The sequence below is a fragment of the Empidonax traillii genome, unplaced genomic scaffold, assembly GCF_003031625.1.
Source record: "Empidonax traillii isolate 1590-97213 ecotype Southwest subspecies unplaced genomic scaffold, ASM303162v1 scaffold102:size1114253, whole genome shotgun sequence".
Lineage (NCBI taxonomy): Eukaryota > Metazoa > Chordata > Aves > Passeriformes > Tyrannidae > Empidonax > Empidonax traillii.
Window position 1 is genome coordinate 91842 of NW_020955295.1, and position 16394 is coordinate 108235.

At 39.1% G+C, this 16394-nt stretch overlaps 1 long non-coding RNA gene across 3 annotated transcripts in view; it reads right to left on the reverse strand.

Moving 5' to 3' along the window:
* Positions 1-210: 210 nt before the first annotated feature.
* LOC114056729 overlaps positions 211-16394 on the reverse strand; it is a 43098-nt gene continuing 26914 nt past the window's right edge. For all 3 annotated transcript variants that reach the window (XR_003571075.1, XR_003571077.1, XR_003571074.1), the window contains 3 exons: positions 15112-15422; positions 8073-8162; positions 211-323 (listed from right to left, as the gene is read on the reverse strand). This is a non-coding gene — a long non-coding RNA (uncharacterized LOC114056729). The remainder of the gene's footprint in view (positions 324-8072; positions 8163-15111; positions 15423-16394) is intronic.

The window sequence follows — 16394 nt, forward strand, 5'->3', positions numbered from 1 at the left end:
AGAAGAATTACATCCAGATTCAGCCAGCCTGAATTATACCTAAGTTTTGCTCCTCATGCCTCCTGTTTCCTTAGGTCTAGAATCATCTTATTAAAACCACGAGGCCCAAAGTGGCTGATCTGAGCCAGTCCCACGTCTTTCAGTCATCAAGCACACAAAGAGCCAAGAGATCACCGCAACAGGCAAGTATGGCCTTGAAACTCCCTTTTAAGGTTTGGTTCTGGAAGATAGAAAATGGTATGTGCTTGTCCTTTGTATTTTTACTTCCTCTGTGCACTTTCCTGGTGTCTTCTCATTCACTTGCTGTTCCTGGATTGAACTGGCTGCAAATATAAAAGGGAAAAGAAATGCAGCTGACTACATTGGCAGGCATGGACAAGAGCATGAAAGAGGGTTACTTGTGTAGTCAGCCAGGCTCAGATTCTTTAAACTTTGCTTGTCATTGTCCCCATATTTAAATGTGTGTCATACAATTCATATCTGATTTCGCCACTTGCTAACCGAGATTAAACATGAAAATATTAAAGGAGGTTCTGAGATGTGTTTAATTCCCCTAGAGAAGCCATTCCCAAGGTAAATATGTTCAACATATTTACCTTGCTCTGAGCTGGCCACAGCACTCCTGACACTTTATCTACATGAACTCCCCTTGGGCAAATTTGACCCATTGTGCTGGTAATGCAGTGGCATTTGAATTGTAAAAAATACATTAAGCTGCATCAGAGGACTGTGCTCGTCTTCATATTAAACATTACCTTTCCATTTGTCTGTGGGAAAGGAAATATCTCAGAGCAATTTCACGGGTCTCATAGAAAAATATCAGGTAAAAAGACAATTATATTTCCCCTGAGAAATGCTCCAAATTGCTGAAAGAAGCATCCCCTAATGGCCAACTTCAAAGGATTTTTACAGCCACATGGAAAAGAAACCCTGAGGTATGTGCCCTGTTCACCTGAACTTTGTTTCCATTTATTTTGCATCATTTTATTGAAGTTCTGTGAGGAATATTATTCAAAGGGGTTTCTATAACCTTTCCTTCTCACTGGCTTTTGTCAGAGGTGATGTCAGTCAATATAAGACGTGAGAATATGTTGACGGAACAAGAATTTCCATGTTTATATTTTAATTTATACACCTATCAATCATCTATCTATCTATCTATACATCCATCTATAGATATGCAAATATTTTTACATTAGACTGGGAAGGATTGGTTCAATTCCTGTTTCCCCTTGGCAGAGGCTGAAGATGAGCTAAAACAGAAATTATGCTCAGCTCTCCTGGTTTCAAAAAAACAAAAAAAGTGGTTTGCAAAATATACAAGTAATTTTGGTGAAAAGATAAAATTATGGATTTCATTTTTTTTTAAGTTATATTGCCTTTCCATTTATATATGTTTATACGTGTTCTACTTCTCTCTTCTGATTTATTTCTGGTAAAGAAATGGGAGCAAAGTAGGCAATTATAAGCAACTTACAGGCTTATTTTCCAGCAGTTTTATTGAAAACTTAATCTTTAGAAAGAGGTTGAGCTTCCAAGTCATCTTTTAAAACTCCTAAACACCGTGTCAACCATTTAGCCATGTGTGATTGTAACACAGTAGTGATACTGTGTACATACCTGGGACTATTGGTTTTGGTAAGTATCTAAAATTCCCATTAATGCAGTACAACACAGCTGAAATGTCTCATTTTCTTTTTAGATCTCGAGATATTTCAAATACTAGGGTATCAAAGATAAAATTGCCTTATTGCTGTCTGTCTTGAACTGGAGGTATTTGCATAGAACTACCTGGTAATTGTCTTCAGTAATTGAAAGCCTGCCAGGTACTTACTGTATTATTTAAAATCCTGGGTAATTTGTCTGTAATTTTGATCAACGTGGTTTTCACTCTGCCCTGGTTTTTACATTTCTAAGGCTTGCATGGTCTTCTGTGCTGCAAAGATAGCACATTGTGATATCTGATAATAACATGTATAATGAGAAAGTCATGTGTTAACAAATTGTCCCTTAAAAATAATTTATTTTAAAGCAACACCTCCTGGGCTTCAGTGCCTCACAAATGTTGTTCTTGATTATTACTAAGAGTGACACTTAACTCCATTGTTTACGCTGAGTATTACATATGATATTGTGAGGATTAATATTAATTACATATGATGTCATGATGATTAATAAAATCAGAGTCTCAAGTATGCATAAAACTCCTTAATCAGTTGTACAAATTTGCCCTGGAAAAGTCCTTCCCCTACCTTGTTCAGTAAGTGAACAAGCCTTTGAAAAGCCTGCAGGTGATCAAAATATTCCTTGAAATCATCTCAAACAGAATGTAGCCACAAGGTAAAATCCTTACAAGAGCAAAAATTGGTCATGCACGATTACTTCCTGACACACAAAATAGCTAGCTTGGAGTTTATAACATCATTAAAAAATGGGAACTAACAAAAAGTCCTTTTTTTCTTTCTCTGTCCTTATTACTGCAGAATATGTTTTGACAATGTTTTCTTAGTTCATTTGGACCCAACTCAACCTTGCTTTTATTCCGTATAATGATTTCAGGTGATGTAAAGAGGCTATATAGGCCTGCATTTTGGATTTCATAGCTCTCTGAAAATGCCAGATGAGCTCTGAAAGGGAAGGAGAGCACTTTCGAGCTGAAGCCACTATCAGTCCTGCCCTTCTCTGAACACAGTATTTTAAAATATCATTTTCCAAATAAGAATGGGTAAAGATTCAAATAATGATTATTACAGCCACTTGATGTTCGTTTGGTGTTGTGCTGTTATTACCTGTTTGGCTCAACAAAAAGGGGTTTATGGGAGATAAACTGCCTTTCCTTAGGCTGCTGCTCAGGTGTGTTGTCACTAAGCCCATCAGACGTAGATGGGTTCAGAGAGGAGGCAGGTCAAAGACACAAAGACTCGGATAATTCCCTTTTTTTTTTTTTGCACCCCAGACAGGGAGTAAGTTATTTAACAAGCAGGTGCAAAGTTACTCACTCCTTATGCAAGCAAGGAGCAGGGAAAAACACTGACTGAGTCACAGTTTGTCCCCTGGTCTGACTGCAGCCCCTATTTCACTGCTCACTCAGGGCCAGAGCAGCCGTGTGTCAGCCAGCAGGGAAGTGCTCAAATCCATCACATCCACTTTTCCTTCCCACTGTAAGATGAACTGTAATCTTGAGAGCAAGACTAGTTACGAGGCTCTGGTTCGAAGTTGGGTTATAAAACCCAGAAACGTATTCCATTCCCAGCGTGACACTAATGGAATATCTCAGTGGTGAGTGGTTGTTTGAGGGCTGGTATGTGAAGGACCAGAGATATAAATGATACTTATGTGCTGCAAGCTTCAAGAAAAATGACAAATGCCCTGTAGTTCCTGTGATGAGGATTAGCTCTGAGTGGAACACACAGGCCTGTTTGGATGCTTTTTGCTTGTTGAAAATACTCGTGACATTGCTGGGGGGTGAGAGGGAGGGAACAGGGGGAGGAAGGAGAGTGTCCAATATTTCCTTTACCTCTTTACCATACCTGGACAGACTCATTTGATATATTACAACACAACTGAATTAAAATCAGACTTGCATTAATTTACTAGGAAGAAAATCGAGGTGAATATATCTTGCTTTACAGCTGCAGGGCTCCTGTACAGAAGGTTTGTTCCAATTTTCTTTTTTTCATAAGGCCATTGACAGTCTTTGTATGCAAACTGTAAAAAAAAAAAAGTGGGTAGAGCTTATCAGATTTCAGTGTGCTCTAAGGTATTCCATGCTATAAAATTAGAGTGTCTGTGCATTAATTTTGGTAAGTAAATTAGCAAGGAGATACAGGCAATATTCTTTTCTATAGTGAATTACTGTAAACCAAATTTTTCACTTCTTTCTTGGAAGATCACCATAGGAGATCAAATAATGTATGATCTAGTAAGACACATTTATTTTTCATTGAGTGTCTCTCTCCTTCTGCTCTTCCCTTCATCAAAGGAATAAAAGTTGCCTGGGAAAACTATATACACAATTGTATTCTGCCATAGTTTGCTATATTTTCCTTCACCTTTGGGTAAAGATGGATTTTTTTGCCCCCCAAGGAGTAACCCAGACACCTCATAGCCATAACTTCTATTATCTTCTTGCCTGGAGAGCTTAGATCTATTCAACTGTGAAATAGCTTGTCCCTATGTTATGCAGCCCTGGTAATTCTCTGTTTGGCATTACTCAGAGATGCCCAGGGTGGAAGCATCACCTCCAGGAAAAGAAGGTAAGAAGTTGAATGTAGCACCAGAACTTTACAGTAGGAAAGAGAAGGAAAAAAGCCAAAAGTGTGAAATAAGAAAACTGAAAAATTATCTTTGAAAATGGATTAAGTGTCTTTGAATAGAGTGTGGGATATTTTTGAAGAGCAAATCCCAGCTGTTTGTGGAATTTTCCATTATGCAACTGAATTTCATGACAGTAGAGAAATTGTTTTCCACTGTCTAGACTCAATAATAAACCTAGTTTGTGTATACACTAATGCACATGCTTACACATTATGGAGATGTCAGAAGAGATGCCACAGTTAAAGATGGTTGGTTGAAATATACAGTGAAAGCAGCACTAAAATCCCTTTTCTTCACACTTCTGTGAATTCAGACTGAATTTAGGATCCAACTTTGACAATCTAACTCTTTAGAAGAGAATTTAATTCTGGCTTTGTTTTTGGCAAATAACTTACTGGCTTGCAGAGGAAATCTCCTCCTCCTGCTCTTGTCTGTCCTATATTTAAAGGTTGGACTAAAGCTTTTAAAATGTTTGGGTTTAACTTTATTTTAAAGCATTTTTAAGATATATGCAGTCCTTTCCACAGCCAAAAATATCGTAAAAATTTCAATATTTCTTGTTTCAGGATTTTTTCTGTGTATTGCACTGTTTTGGGATGGGTGATGTGTGAATGTGTTGGTTTGGATGACAGGCTGTTCACGTGGAAGAGTGAGGCAGCAGATGTTTTTGTACAGCCTGAGCAGCACCTGGGTTTGACCTCAACAACAAATTCAAGTAGGTTTTTGAGTTAATGTGGCAGCTGAATAGAGTCTGGAGCTGCAAACATTAAAACCAGTCTCACTGGATTCTCTGCTCAAGAAGGTGGAATTTTGTACATTTTTAATAAATAAACAGAAATTCAACAGTTCTACCATTTTTTTTCCCCCTGCTGAACCAGCAAACTCCCCAAAGCCATTAAATATTGATTCCTCTACTTGGGTCAAAAGAGATCAGTCCATATCCTTCCAGGCATTCTCCAGTAAAATAGTATCTTTTTGTAGTCTGATACTATCTTGAACGCAGTCCAATTCTGATATTTTGAATGTGAACAAATTTACATTGTGTTTTTCAGAACAGTTTATAGTGAACCACAGAGAGATTAATCAGTAAGTCTGCTCCAACCTCCAGCTACTTCTCTTTTACCCTATTCTAAACCAACTTTAGAAAAGAGCAAAGAGAGTGTATGTGAGTGCTTGGAGTGACTGGAAGATAAAAAATGGGCATGATTTTGTATTAGCTGATTAATGTTTCAGAAGAAAATTTAAAGAACAGAGACTTTAAGGGGGGTGTGAAGCAAAGGCAGATTTGTGTGGAGATTGCAGCTAAGGTAGATTTCACATTTTCAAGGAGAAATATCTATGTGATTCCTTCCCAAGTTCCTCCCTGGACATAAGCTGGACATTCATGAGTTGAAAAATGTCAGTGGACCTATCCAGAGCTCCAAGTCCTTCCTGATTTTCATCTGGTTCTTCTGCAAGAGCAATACTATCCTCTTAAAAATTGTTTAAAAGTCAGATGGCTGTGTCTCAGGTGGCTCTGTAGAAAATTTTATCTTATTCTCTACAATATTTTTTCTTTCCCACAAAAATTTAATTTTGGCTGTTTTTCTGCTAAAATACTGATAACATTATATCAGGTAAAATATAAATTTGACAGGCAAAAACATTTTAAAGGCAGATGGTTTCATGCTGCATCACACAATGTCATTATCAATTATAGCCAACAACTATAGACAACAATATTCTGCATAACCTTGTGTGATAACTTTGATTTTTGTCTTGGTAATTTTGATTTTTGTAGGTTTGAATCACTGCCTCAATGACTGTGCAGTACAGTAATAGAGTGAGCCTTGCCATGGAACTTTGCTAATACCTTTGACAGTGGTTCTTTAAGCAATCTAAATCACCCATTCACAACAAATTGGTGCAGTCAGCAGGATCCTAAATCAGGATTCGTGATGGATTCGTGACGAATTGATATAGTTGGCAGGATGGGCAATTAGTGTCACTGATTACTTACGGAAACACGAAATAAGTCCCAAATTCTCAGAAGGGGCTCACAACCACTGGCATGACCGGGTTGCTATTGAAAAACAATTAAAAATAGCAAGAGGAAATATTAAAGAGGGTAAAGGAATTATTGGTAAGATGTTAGGCACCTGCCTCGAAGCTGCCTGTCAGAATAGGAAAAACCATAATACAGAGAGACAAGATCTAAGAGAGGAAATAGAAGACAGGAAAGCAGATGAGTTATTATTGTCCATGCAAAGTGGACAGCTACAGAAGCTGTTAGGGAAAGTGAATGAGAAAAAACAAAAGTTTGTTTGTTTTTTGTGGGGTTTTGGTTTGTTTTGGGGTTTTTTCATTTGTTTTTAACAGTATTTATGGTCTTAAATTCCACTGTTTAATCATCACAATAATTAGGTATATTATGTGTAGATTAGATTTGATCTAGAAAAGAATAAACTTCAAATGCATGTGCTAAACAGAAGTAGTGATATCATATTGATTAGGTGTTAGTTTTTGTTAAGTATTTGTTTGTAACTATTTGTTAAGTATTTGGTGAATACTTAAGTGGGAGTGAAAAGAACCAGTTGCCTCCTGTGAGAAGACTTTCACTGCACCTGACAAATAAGTTTCTACATCAATCTCCCCATCATCAGGAAGGAAATTGTGACCTAAATCCTCAACACAAGCATCCTCCTCTTAATTGTATTTTAGACCTGAAACCCTGGGAGACAAAATAACTGGTGAAGTAGAAATGGTGCAATTGTGACATCTTCCCTCATTACAAATTAGGTAGTGAGGTACTTCGACATGGAAAATCGACTTTGTGCCATCTGCAAAGTCATAATCTTACTCTTAATGCTTTGGTAGTCTAATTAATGTAAATACACAAGTCTGAATAATTGCTTTGAGGTCATCCTAATTAGAACTTGCATCTTTTAATTGGCAAAGAGATTAATTAAGATATACCCTCAACTGTCCACTAAATCCCATCCCTTCTATTTTATAAGGAATTATTCCATCTCTACACAAGTGCAGGTCAAGAATACTAATCCTACCTCACTCTTCCAGTGGTTTTTTTACAAAGGGAAACCTCCCTTGCACATGCACAATAAATCCCATGGAAACACTGGCACCTGGCTCCCTGAATTCCCTGTGTATGGATGAGCCAAGGAAGAAATGGCTGTTGCCTCTGGAACTCCTTCTCTGGAACTCCAGAGGAAAAGAAAAGGTAGAGCAGAGGGAGCACTGCCCCCAGGCTGGAGGGACCCAAACAGAGAACAACCCTCTTGGACATGTCCAAGCCTTGGCAGCTGCTTGGCTGGATGCCTAGAAATTCCTGGGAAGGGAAAGGATGGGAGAAGACCTTAAAACCTCATTAGTGTGAGAGTTTCTGATGCACAACTTTCTTTTACCCAGAATGCGTGGTTTCTCATTAACTTCATGATCTCAGCACTGTACACCAGGTTAAGTATCATCTGCACTGAGTTTTCAGGGGAAATTAAGGGAGAACTGGAAAAAAAATTGGAACGTGGCATTTCCAGCCAAGTGTCACTGCCAGGTGTAAAGATTTCTGCAGCTATTTACAGCCAACCCTTGGCACTGCTTCTCTTTTGAGACCTCATCAGATGGAGGTCCAATAGACCTCTTAGTTCAAGCTAAAGTCAGGCTGTTTTTCACTATGCCCAGCATTTTTCCAGTCTGGGAAGTGGCATGCCTCTGCAAAAATTGAGATTTCTTGATGAAAAAACAGAATCTTAACTACTAACCCATGGCAAATCCATTCCTTCTGTACTACCAGCCATGTAAAGACTGCTCAGGATAATCTAGGGTCAGAGAAATCAAATTTAGTTGAAGTCCTAGCGAAGTAAAAAGACAACTTAGCAGATTTATTGCCAAATCAGACACTTCTTATTTAAACACTTGAACAAAAAAGTCAACATTTCCCTCTTTCAAATTCTGTCTTGTTCATTCAGTGTTAGATGCCTGGAGGTGCTGAGTTATACTGCAAAAAAATGGAGCCTGTTGAAATTCCCTTTATGCAGGAGGTGGACCTGGAGCTGTGATCCCACTAGAACTCCACTGCTTCAGAGAAAGCAAGGAAAGCAGGTGAGTCGAGATTGCCACAGAAAGTTATAGCTTCTTTCAGTGTTTTCCTCAGAGGAGAACATAGAAACAGCTGTCCCACAGACTGGTGCAATCTGTTGGGAGGGCAGCAGCGATATAAATATGTTCATCCTCTTTCTCTTTCATCAGAAAGAACGAATTTCTACCAAAGCTGCATATGGAAATTAGGTAAGTTAGAAAGCGGTGTTGAGAGGATTTTTGTATAACAGATTCAAACTTCTGTATGAGAGCTCAGAAACTGCAGGCTTATACAACAGGTCTTCTTCAAAGAACTCCTGGTCTTCCACACATACTTCCTCTAAGCAGAAAACCCTGCAAAATCCTGAACGTGTGGGTGAATGCTCAGGTCAAAAGAGCAATTGTTACTTCCAAGTTGCCTTGTCATCTAAGTGACAATACTGAGACCAGGGCCCCTGAGGGATGCTGGCATCAGGGACCTCCCACAGGTACTGTGAGCAAATCAAAGGACTGGTCCAATGACGAGTATAATCATATCTCCCCTCTGAAGTGAAGCCCCTCCCTCCTGACCTTCTATCTGCTCAGATTAATTCCAGCACTGTTATAACACATTCATTTGACCTCAGGGGAAAGGAGGTGCCTTCCCCAGAAGATTTCCACACAAGGACACTAAATCCAAACGGATTGGGGTTGGGAGTGAAAGCCGTGCATTAGAAACCTTCTCATCTACAACTCTCCCCCTCCTCCAGGCATAAATATCCCTTCTCCGACAGGGTTCTCGAGGCACTAAATCCTGCGGGGCTGAGTCAGAATGTCACAGGGATGAGCTACAGCCAAGTGTGTGCCACACACCAGGCTGATCCAGCACGGGGCTGTGGAGTTGCACTGCTGCAACCCAGCTGCCCTGAGATGATATAGCACGTCATAAAACCAAGACAGGCACGGAAGGAAAGTAACTCTTAGGAAATATGTCAGGACTTGGTTTGGAACTTCTCTACTTCCTTATCAAGTGGGAAATTTGTCAAAACCGGTAGGATTTTTTTTAAAAAATTGCCATTTTTCTGATTAATGACAGTAAGTGACACTATTGATAGTTATTGACTGTCTCTACTTTTCTATGGATTTGCACTTTAATGTAGGCTCTTGTATATCTTACAGGACCTGGATAAATAAATGTCAGATCTGTGACAACTGAATATAAAAATGGACATCTTCGTATAGATTACTTTCCCTGATACCACGTAATTCTTAGTCTTTATTACAGATCAATCATCTCCTGCACAATCTTCATTAAAAATAATCCTGGATATTATTCTACTCTCTTGCCTAGGAGAGAAGTAGAAAAAGGCTGACACTAGTTTGAGCCCCACAGTCTAAGACTTGCCTTTGCTATTAGGCTATTTTGTGCTGCTCAGGGATGACTTCTGAGGTATTTGACAAGGAATGTGGGAAAACAGTGAAAATATATCTCAGTTCATGCCTGTCAGGACGGGAGAGGGGGTGGAATGGCTGCTTCCCTGCCCCCAGGGGCTCCAGCAGTGAGGCCCAGCTATTCAGAACCATAAGGGAGCTACTCAGCACCTTATCAGCACACACAGCTGAGCTCTGGACCTCCTCTTTAGACCTTCTGCTCAAGAAACTGCACTGAATCATCCTCAAAAGTCTGTTCATGCACAGTTTGAGGAGCTCTCAAGATCTGAGTCCACTCACCTATTTTTTTTTTTTTTTAAAGTTTTTTTTAAACACATAATGGTGTTTGGAAGCAGAAATTCAGATTCTCCTCCTACCAGGACTGCTTTAGTTTATTTTGGTCAGAACTGAGGCAAACTGAAAGCTAATTATTTCCTGTTTCAAGAGCAATAATATGTTTACTGGAATGTTCCCTAAAATCCTATCAGAAGTGTTATAGGAGCCCAGTAATAAATGAGCTTCCAATTAATTAAATGCAGCTCTCCATATAGACAGATCACTCCAGAAAATGTCTGTCATTTTTTTTTTCTTCCCTTCTTCTGCACCAACACCAGTTGTTACAAAGCAGGAAGTGCTTTGTATTAAACTGGAGTTTAATATAAAATATCACCATTGTGGAATGTTTTACTCATGGTGAAATTCATCCTCAGTGAATTAATGTTTAAAGCTAAATAGTAATATTATCAGTTCCATTGTTTAAATGTAATTTTGTTGGGTGCAGATTTCTCACTTTTTTTTTTATTTTATTTAAGCATTCTAAAATTGGCAACGTAAGATCAGAACTTCCATCATTTTTAATGGGATTTTTGACAGCATTTATCTCTAATTGTATTTAAATTACATTTTAGAGAATTAACTTTCACTCTTGGTCAAGGCGATGTGAAATATAACCACAGTTATTTGTATGTCAGAAGGAAAAAGAGTATGTTTTGTTTTTTGCAAATGTTAGTAGTGGGATGAAAGGGCTCAAGACAGTTTACTACAGGCATTTTAGCGTCAGGAGAGTTGCTCTGAAAAAAAATGGAAGTGGACACAGTTGTCATAAGTGATTCCTGAAGTCCACTGGTGCACAACCAGATGGCTGAGGTACCATTTAGAATAACAGCCTTCCAAGTTCATCAAGGAAGCAACACTGAATGACCAGGGAAACAGAACTCCATGGCTTCTGTCTTGGTGCTACCGCTTTTCCTGAGCCCAGGAAGTAATGATGGAATTGCAGCTTGTGATCTTTGAGTGAGGGACAGGGAGGAGGCTGGACAGAAAGGCTGGAGAAGAATACACTCTCTGCTGGCCTGCAGAGCCAGGGCACTGCAAGAACAGGTATTTCCCATCCTTGCCCAAGGGCAGGGTGATGCTGAGCACATCCAGCATTTTCAGGGTAGAACAGCTAAACTCCACAGTCTCATGCACCAGCATCTGCATTTTATCCTCACAGTTATCCGGTGTGAGCATGACTTTCAAGCTGCAGTTCCTGAATGGAAAGTCATTGTTAAAACATTTTCAACCTGGACCTGTGTAAGTACCTGCTTTGACGTGGAAAGTTACAAAGGCTGAGAGGGTTTGCTTAAAAACTTTGGTCTATCTACCTTTATCTTCATTCACAGCAAACCCACCCTGAGCTCAAGTCTCAGCAGCTGGTAGATTTTTGTTCTTTCTAAAAGGTGTTGGCTTCTCCACCTGAAACTGTGTGCAAAGCCTTTGCTTTGAAGCTTATCCTTGGTTTTATTTTCACTAAAATCACTTTTATTGAAATCTCTCACTAGGGTACCAACTTGTCTCATCAAATGCTCTTTAGTAGTATTCTTTATGATTCTCTTCCCCTATAATTTATACTGGGGAACATAATCCAGGACAAAAATTAGTAACAGCAGACCCTGAAGATAGTGTAGTCAAACTGAGCCAAATTTTTGTTAATGGCCTTCTCATCTGACTTCCCATTGTGCCTGATTGCCTTCCCGTCATTCATGTGTGTAGTCTCTGCTGCCTGTCCAGCTGGGAAATCTGGTATCTGTGTAGAGCAGTGGAGTTGGAAGAACAAATCTCTTGGTCAAATTCACAGAGAACAAAACAGCAGAAAAACTAAGAATTGGATTTAAAATTTAACCCAGGGTTTTAAGTGTGTATTCTGCCTACAGTTTGGTAAAAGTGACAGTTGTTGATTATTTGAACTTCCACTAACAATGGACTAACATGGGAAAAATTACTAAATTTTTTTCTGAGATGAAAACTGAGTAATTTTTTGGGTATGTTCGTATACTTACTACACTCCCCTTCCATGATCATACCAGGCAAAAATAGAAAGGCATAAATATTTATGCAGAATATTGCTTAGGGAGGCACAGTATGACACGGGCATTTGTATCTACACGAGTTTGGGGCATACTCATCCCATCAAAGGCTCCTGCTCATGAGCCAAGAGAGGAGATTTAACCTCAGCGCTTCTCCAGGTCTCCATTATCCAGCTGTTTCTTCCATTCAAAGCCCACAGTTAGTAGGGATGATTCTACAGTTGTCACAGAATTTATTAAGCATACAGAGATATTAGTCATACACATAAAATACAGTGCCCTTTATTAAAAGATGTTAGCAAGCAACTAAGTTTTGGAGATTTTTTTTTTTATTATTTTTTTTATTAAAGGTGCAATTGAAATGGCTGGTGCTTTTAGAATTCATGGCTCAGTTGTGATGCAGTCATTCCATCCAGGCCATAATGCTGAATGACATTTGGGTTAGAGAAGAGCTGGTACTGCAGTAATTGTCCATCCATATAGATTTTTACTGAATAAGTTCCATTTTAGTGTCTATATATATTGACCCCAACCATTTCAATTTTAAATGTTCTATCCAGGAGACTGCAAATGCTGATGATATTTAATATGACATTTTAAAGACAAAAGGTACCCATACTAGGGAGAAATGGTGGGTTAGAAGAATGACACCAGAGTGACACCAAGTAGTTAAGGGCTGGGAAATAAGAGCTACTTTGTAATCTACACGTGCAGAATAACAAGGATGCCTTGTTACCTTCTGAGTGAGCAGGCTCACTTTATCATCTAGATTATACATCTAGATTATAAAGTCTGATCTAAGGCATAAATCAGATGGTTTTGCTGAACTTATTTTTGTTGGAATTATAGCATGTTTTTAAGAAAAAAAAACCAAAACACTTTTATCCTTACCAAGTTCTGAAGTCCTTAAGAAATTCAGAAATGGCAGCCAATAATATAAAATGTGAAAGGTATTATTTCTATTCCTCTGTCTCCCTCTCTCCCTTCCCCTCCACACCTTAAATACATGGAAGACACACCATGTCAGCAAGAGTCTGCAGCTCTCTCAGGGGTGTCAAAGGGGAGCCACCCCACCTGAGAAGGGGAGTGGTGAGCACGACTCAGCTGGGAAGGAAACATCCTCTGCAACATCATCAAATGATAAAAGCCGTGGGCCCTGGATTTTACTAGCCTTTGAATCTCCTGCTTTCAATCCTTTTGAGGGAATAATTGTGAACCCACAGGCAGGTCCTTTTGAACCGCAGAGGCTGCAGACAACTTTCATGCTGCACGAGGTTTCCGTGACTTAAATTCACTACCAGGAGTGTCTGGGGAGAGAAGGCCTGGGACTAGAGATAAAACTGGTACAAAGACACCAGCTGGATAATAACTGTGTAGGGGCTTCAAACCTCCAGAGTGGGCACCAGTTGGAAGCATCTTACAACGGACCACAATTTTTTAAATCACTTTCCACCAAGTCCCTCGTGCAGCCTTACAATTAAAAAGTAGGTTATTATCCCTTTCAAAAACACATCAGGGGTAGCAGGAAGAGCTGTTGCTTAGTAGATTGAACGGATAGAGCAGGAAAAAACAGACATCCATCTCAGTGCTGCTCTTCAGGTCTTAATGAATGTGAATGTAGACTTTGGTGACTTGGCAGAGTTGAGATCAGAAGGTCAGCATACAAGCTACTAGGTGATCTTTCTGTTTTAAGTAATTTGAAAATTTTGTAGATCTGATGTAATGCTGAGGCTAGAAGGTGAAATATGTGAAAATAAATGGTATACAATGCATTTTGTGCAGCGGAATTCACTGCATGCATTTGAAAAACTAGTGTGCTGATTACCAATATTAGAAATATTACTGAGAGAGCAGATGTAAAACTCTACTTCATTACCTTCTTAAGCCTCGATAGTGAAAAATCAACAAGGAGAGCAAGTAAACGCAACTAAAACCATGGGTGTCATACTTATCAAAAGAGTGAAGCCTCCAAAACTGGCATCAAAGCAGTCCCTGCTCAGTGGCTGCCCAGTGTCAGTGATTCAGCCCTTTGAACATAAAACACAGAGTAAGTAGGATTTAACAACTGGGTACTGAAAGTCCATGACAGGCAAAGGCCAGGGTGTCCCTGACCCAGATGAAGATGTACATGCACAGCCATGTGGCCTAAAGCATTCCCATCACAGTTCTATGCGTTTCATTGATTAGACTAAAAAAACTAAGGTTTGAGATCATGAGTTTTAAAATGTTTCAGACTTGAAGCACTTTTATTTGAAGTGGCACACTGCTGCAACACTTCATTTCTGTGATGCTTCACCCCGTGTTATTTGGACATCACGCAATTTTTTTATTTTCTCAAAATATTTTTCAGAGATCCAGCTTGAAACCGCAAGATGATGTTCAGGTTGTTTGTTTTTTTGCTCTAGCATGTGGCAGTTATGATGAATCAGAGTTTATTCTGTGTTCTGTTGATCACCATAGTAACCTGCGCTCTCTGTATTTCACGGGAAACAAAAAGTTATTTATTTGACAGGGATGGAGTTCTGGGAAGCACTGGTTTATGAACACCAGCAAAATATTTTAATGGGACTATTTGCTTCTCAGGCTGTTACATGTAGCAGTAATTTGCTCTTCATCTGCCATGAAGACCTCACAAGAAGAAACTGATTGTAGTCAAAAGGTGTTATTAGGATTACAGCAGTTGTTATATAAAGCTGGGCAGTGCCCTATTCAGTCCAGACTTTTTATGTATATGCAAAGGACAGCAAAGGTACTTCTCTAGCTATTGGGCCTCTTTTGTATTCTCAGGAAACCAAAGGATTCCTAAACTACAAAAAAAGTTAGAAATTGGTTGTTTTTATTTAATGAAATCATTGCTGTTTTGTATCAGAACAGTTCTATTCATTTCAAGCCCAAAGGGTGAGATTGCCCATCAGTTTTTAATAGTTCCTCTGGTGGTGCAAATTGATTTATTTTATGAAATTACTTTCAGTGTGTTAATTGATTTTCCTGACAGGTTACTCTTAACAGGGATCAATCCATTGATCTGCCTCGTAAGTGACCCCACAAACTGCAGACATGGCACAGGGGCAATGACTGGTATCCAGTGAGGTGCACAAGAAGCTGAAGAGCTCTTTCTTCCCAGCCCCTCTCTGTGGGACTCAGACATCGAATCTGCCTTCTTATTGAAACTTTCCTTAAGCAAATTTTAGTCTTAGGGATAAAGCTGTAGGGCAACCAGGGTGACTGCCCATGCAGGTTTTCCTTTAGGAAGAGAGTTCCTGCACTTTCAGCACCCTGTGGAAACATATGATGGGACATCTTCTCAGAAAGGTTTATAAAGGAATCCATCAGAAAAAGATGTGGTCATTACACTTCTGATCTCCACCTGCAATGAATGCTTCATTATTGAACACCATTATTACATAGCTATAAACCATTCCAATTTTTCCTCCCTTTACAGTTTAGCTAAACCGTAATTGAACCTACACATTTTTGAATCTCCAGGCCCTCAAGCACTCATATCTTACACCTATATTTTCTTAAACTTTTTGTCATTCTGCAGTGAACCATAGTTTACAATACATACAAATTTAAAGCCTGAATTTCATCAGCCCTGTAGGGATTGTTTCACCCAGAAGACTGAATTTATTTCTTCTGACTCAGGAAGAATTTTAATATTAACTCCAAGACACTAAATGTAACAAAATATAATAGAAAATATAGCTAATAATTCAGAATTTTGATCTTATTGGAATCACAGGTCTAGTGTTTAACACACTTATTTTACATCCTGCAGAAGCAGATGCAATCAATACCAAGAATCAAGCAGAATGTGTATATCGATTGCACAAACCCCTCTTTCATACTCATGTTACCAAGCAGGTTTTCTAACCTCTATTCTTAGGAACACCATTTGGAGGATGTGCACACGTATGTGTAAAATGAACTGTTGCTGTGACTTCATCTGTGTGTGTGTGTTGGCACTGCAGGCAGCTCTGCTGAAGTGAGAACTTGGTCGTATCCAGAGAGAGAAAATCGGATCACCAGAGCACCATTCAGAAGGAGGTGCTGAGTAAGTGCACTGTGTTTTTGCTTTCCTGCTAAGAGATTTAATACCATACCTGGATATTATTTCATAAATACCACATACAGGGTACTTACGAGAGAGATAAGGGAAGACCAGTAGCACAGGCAAAAATCAGAGGCATTAGCAGTTAGGAAATGTTAACTGTGATAGATAGGCATTTTTCTACCATAATGAGCTCA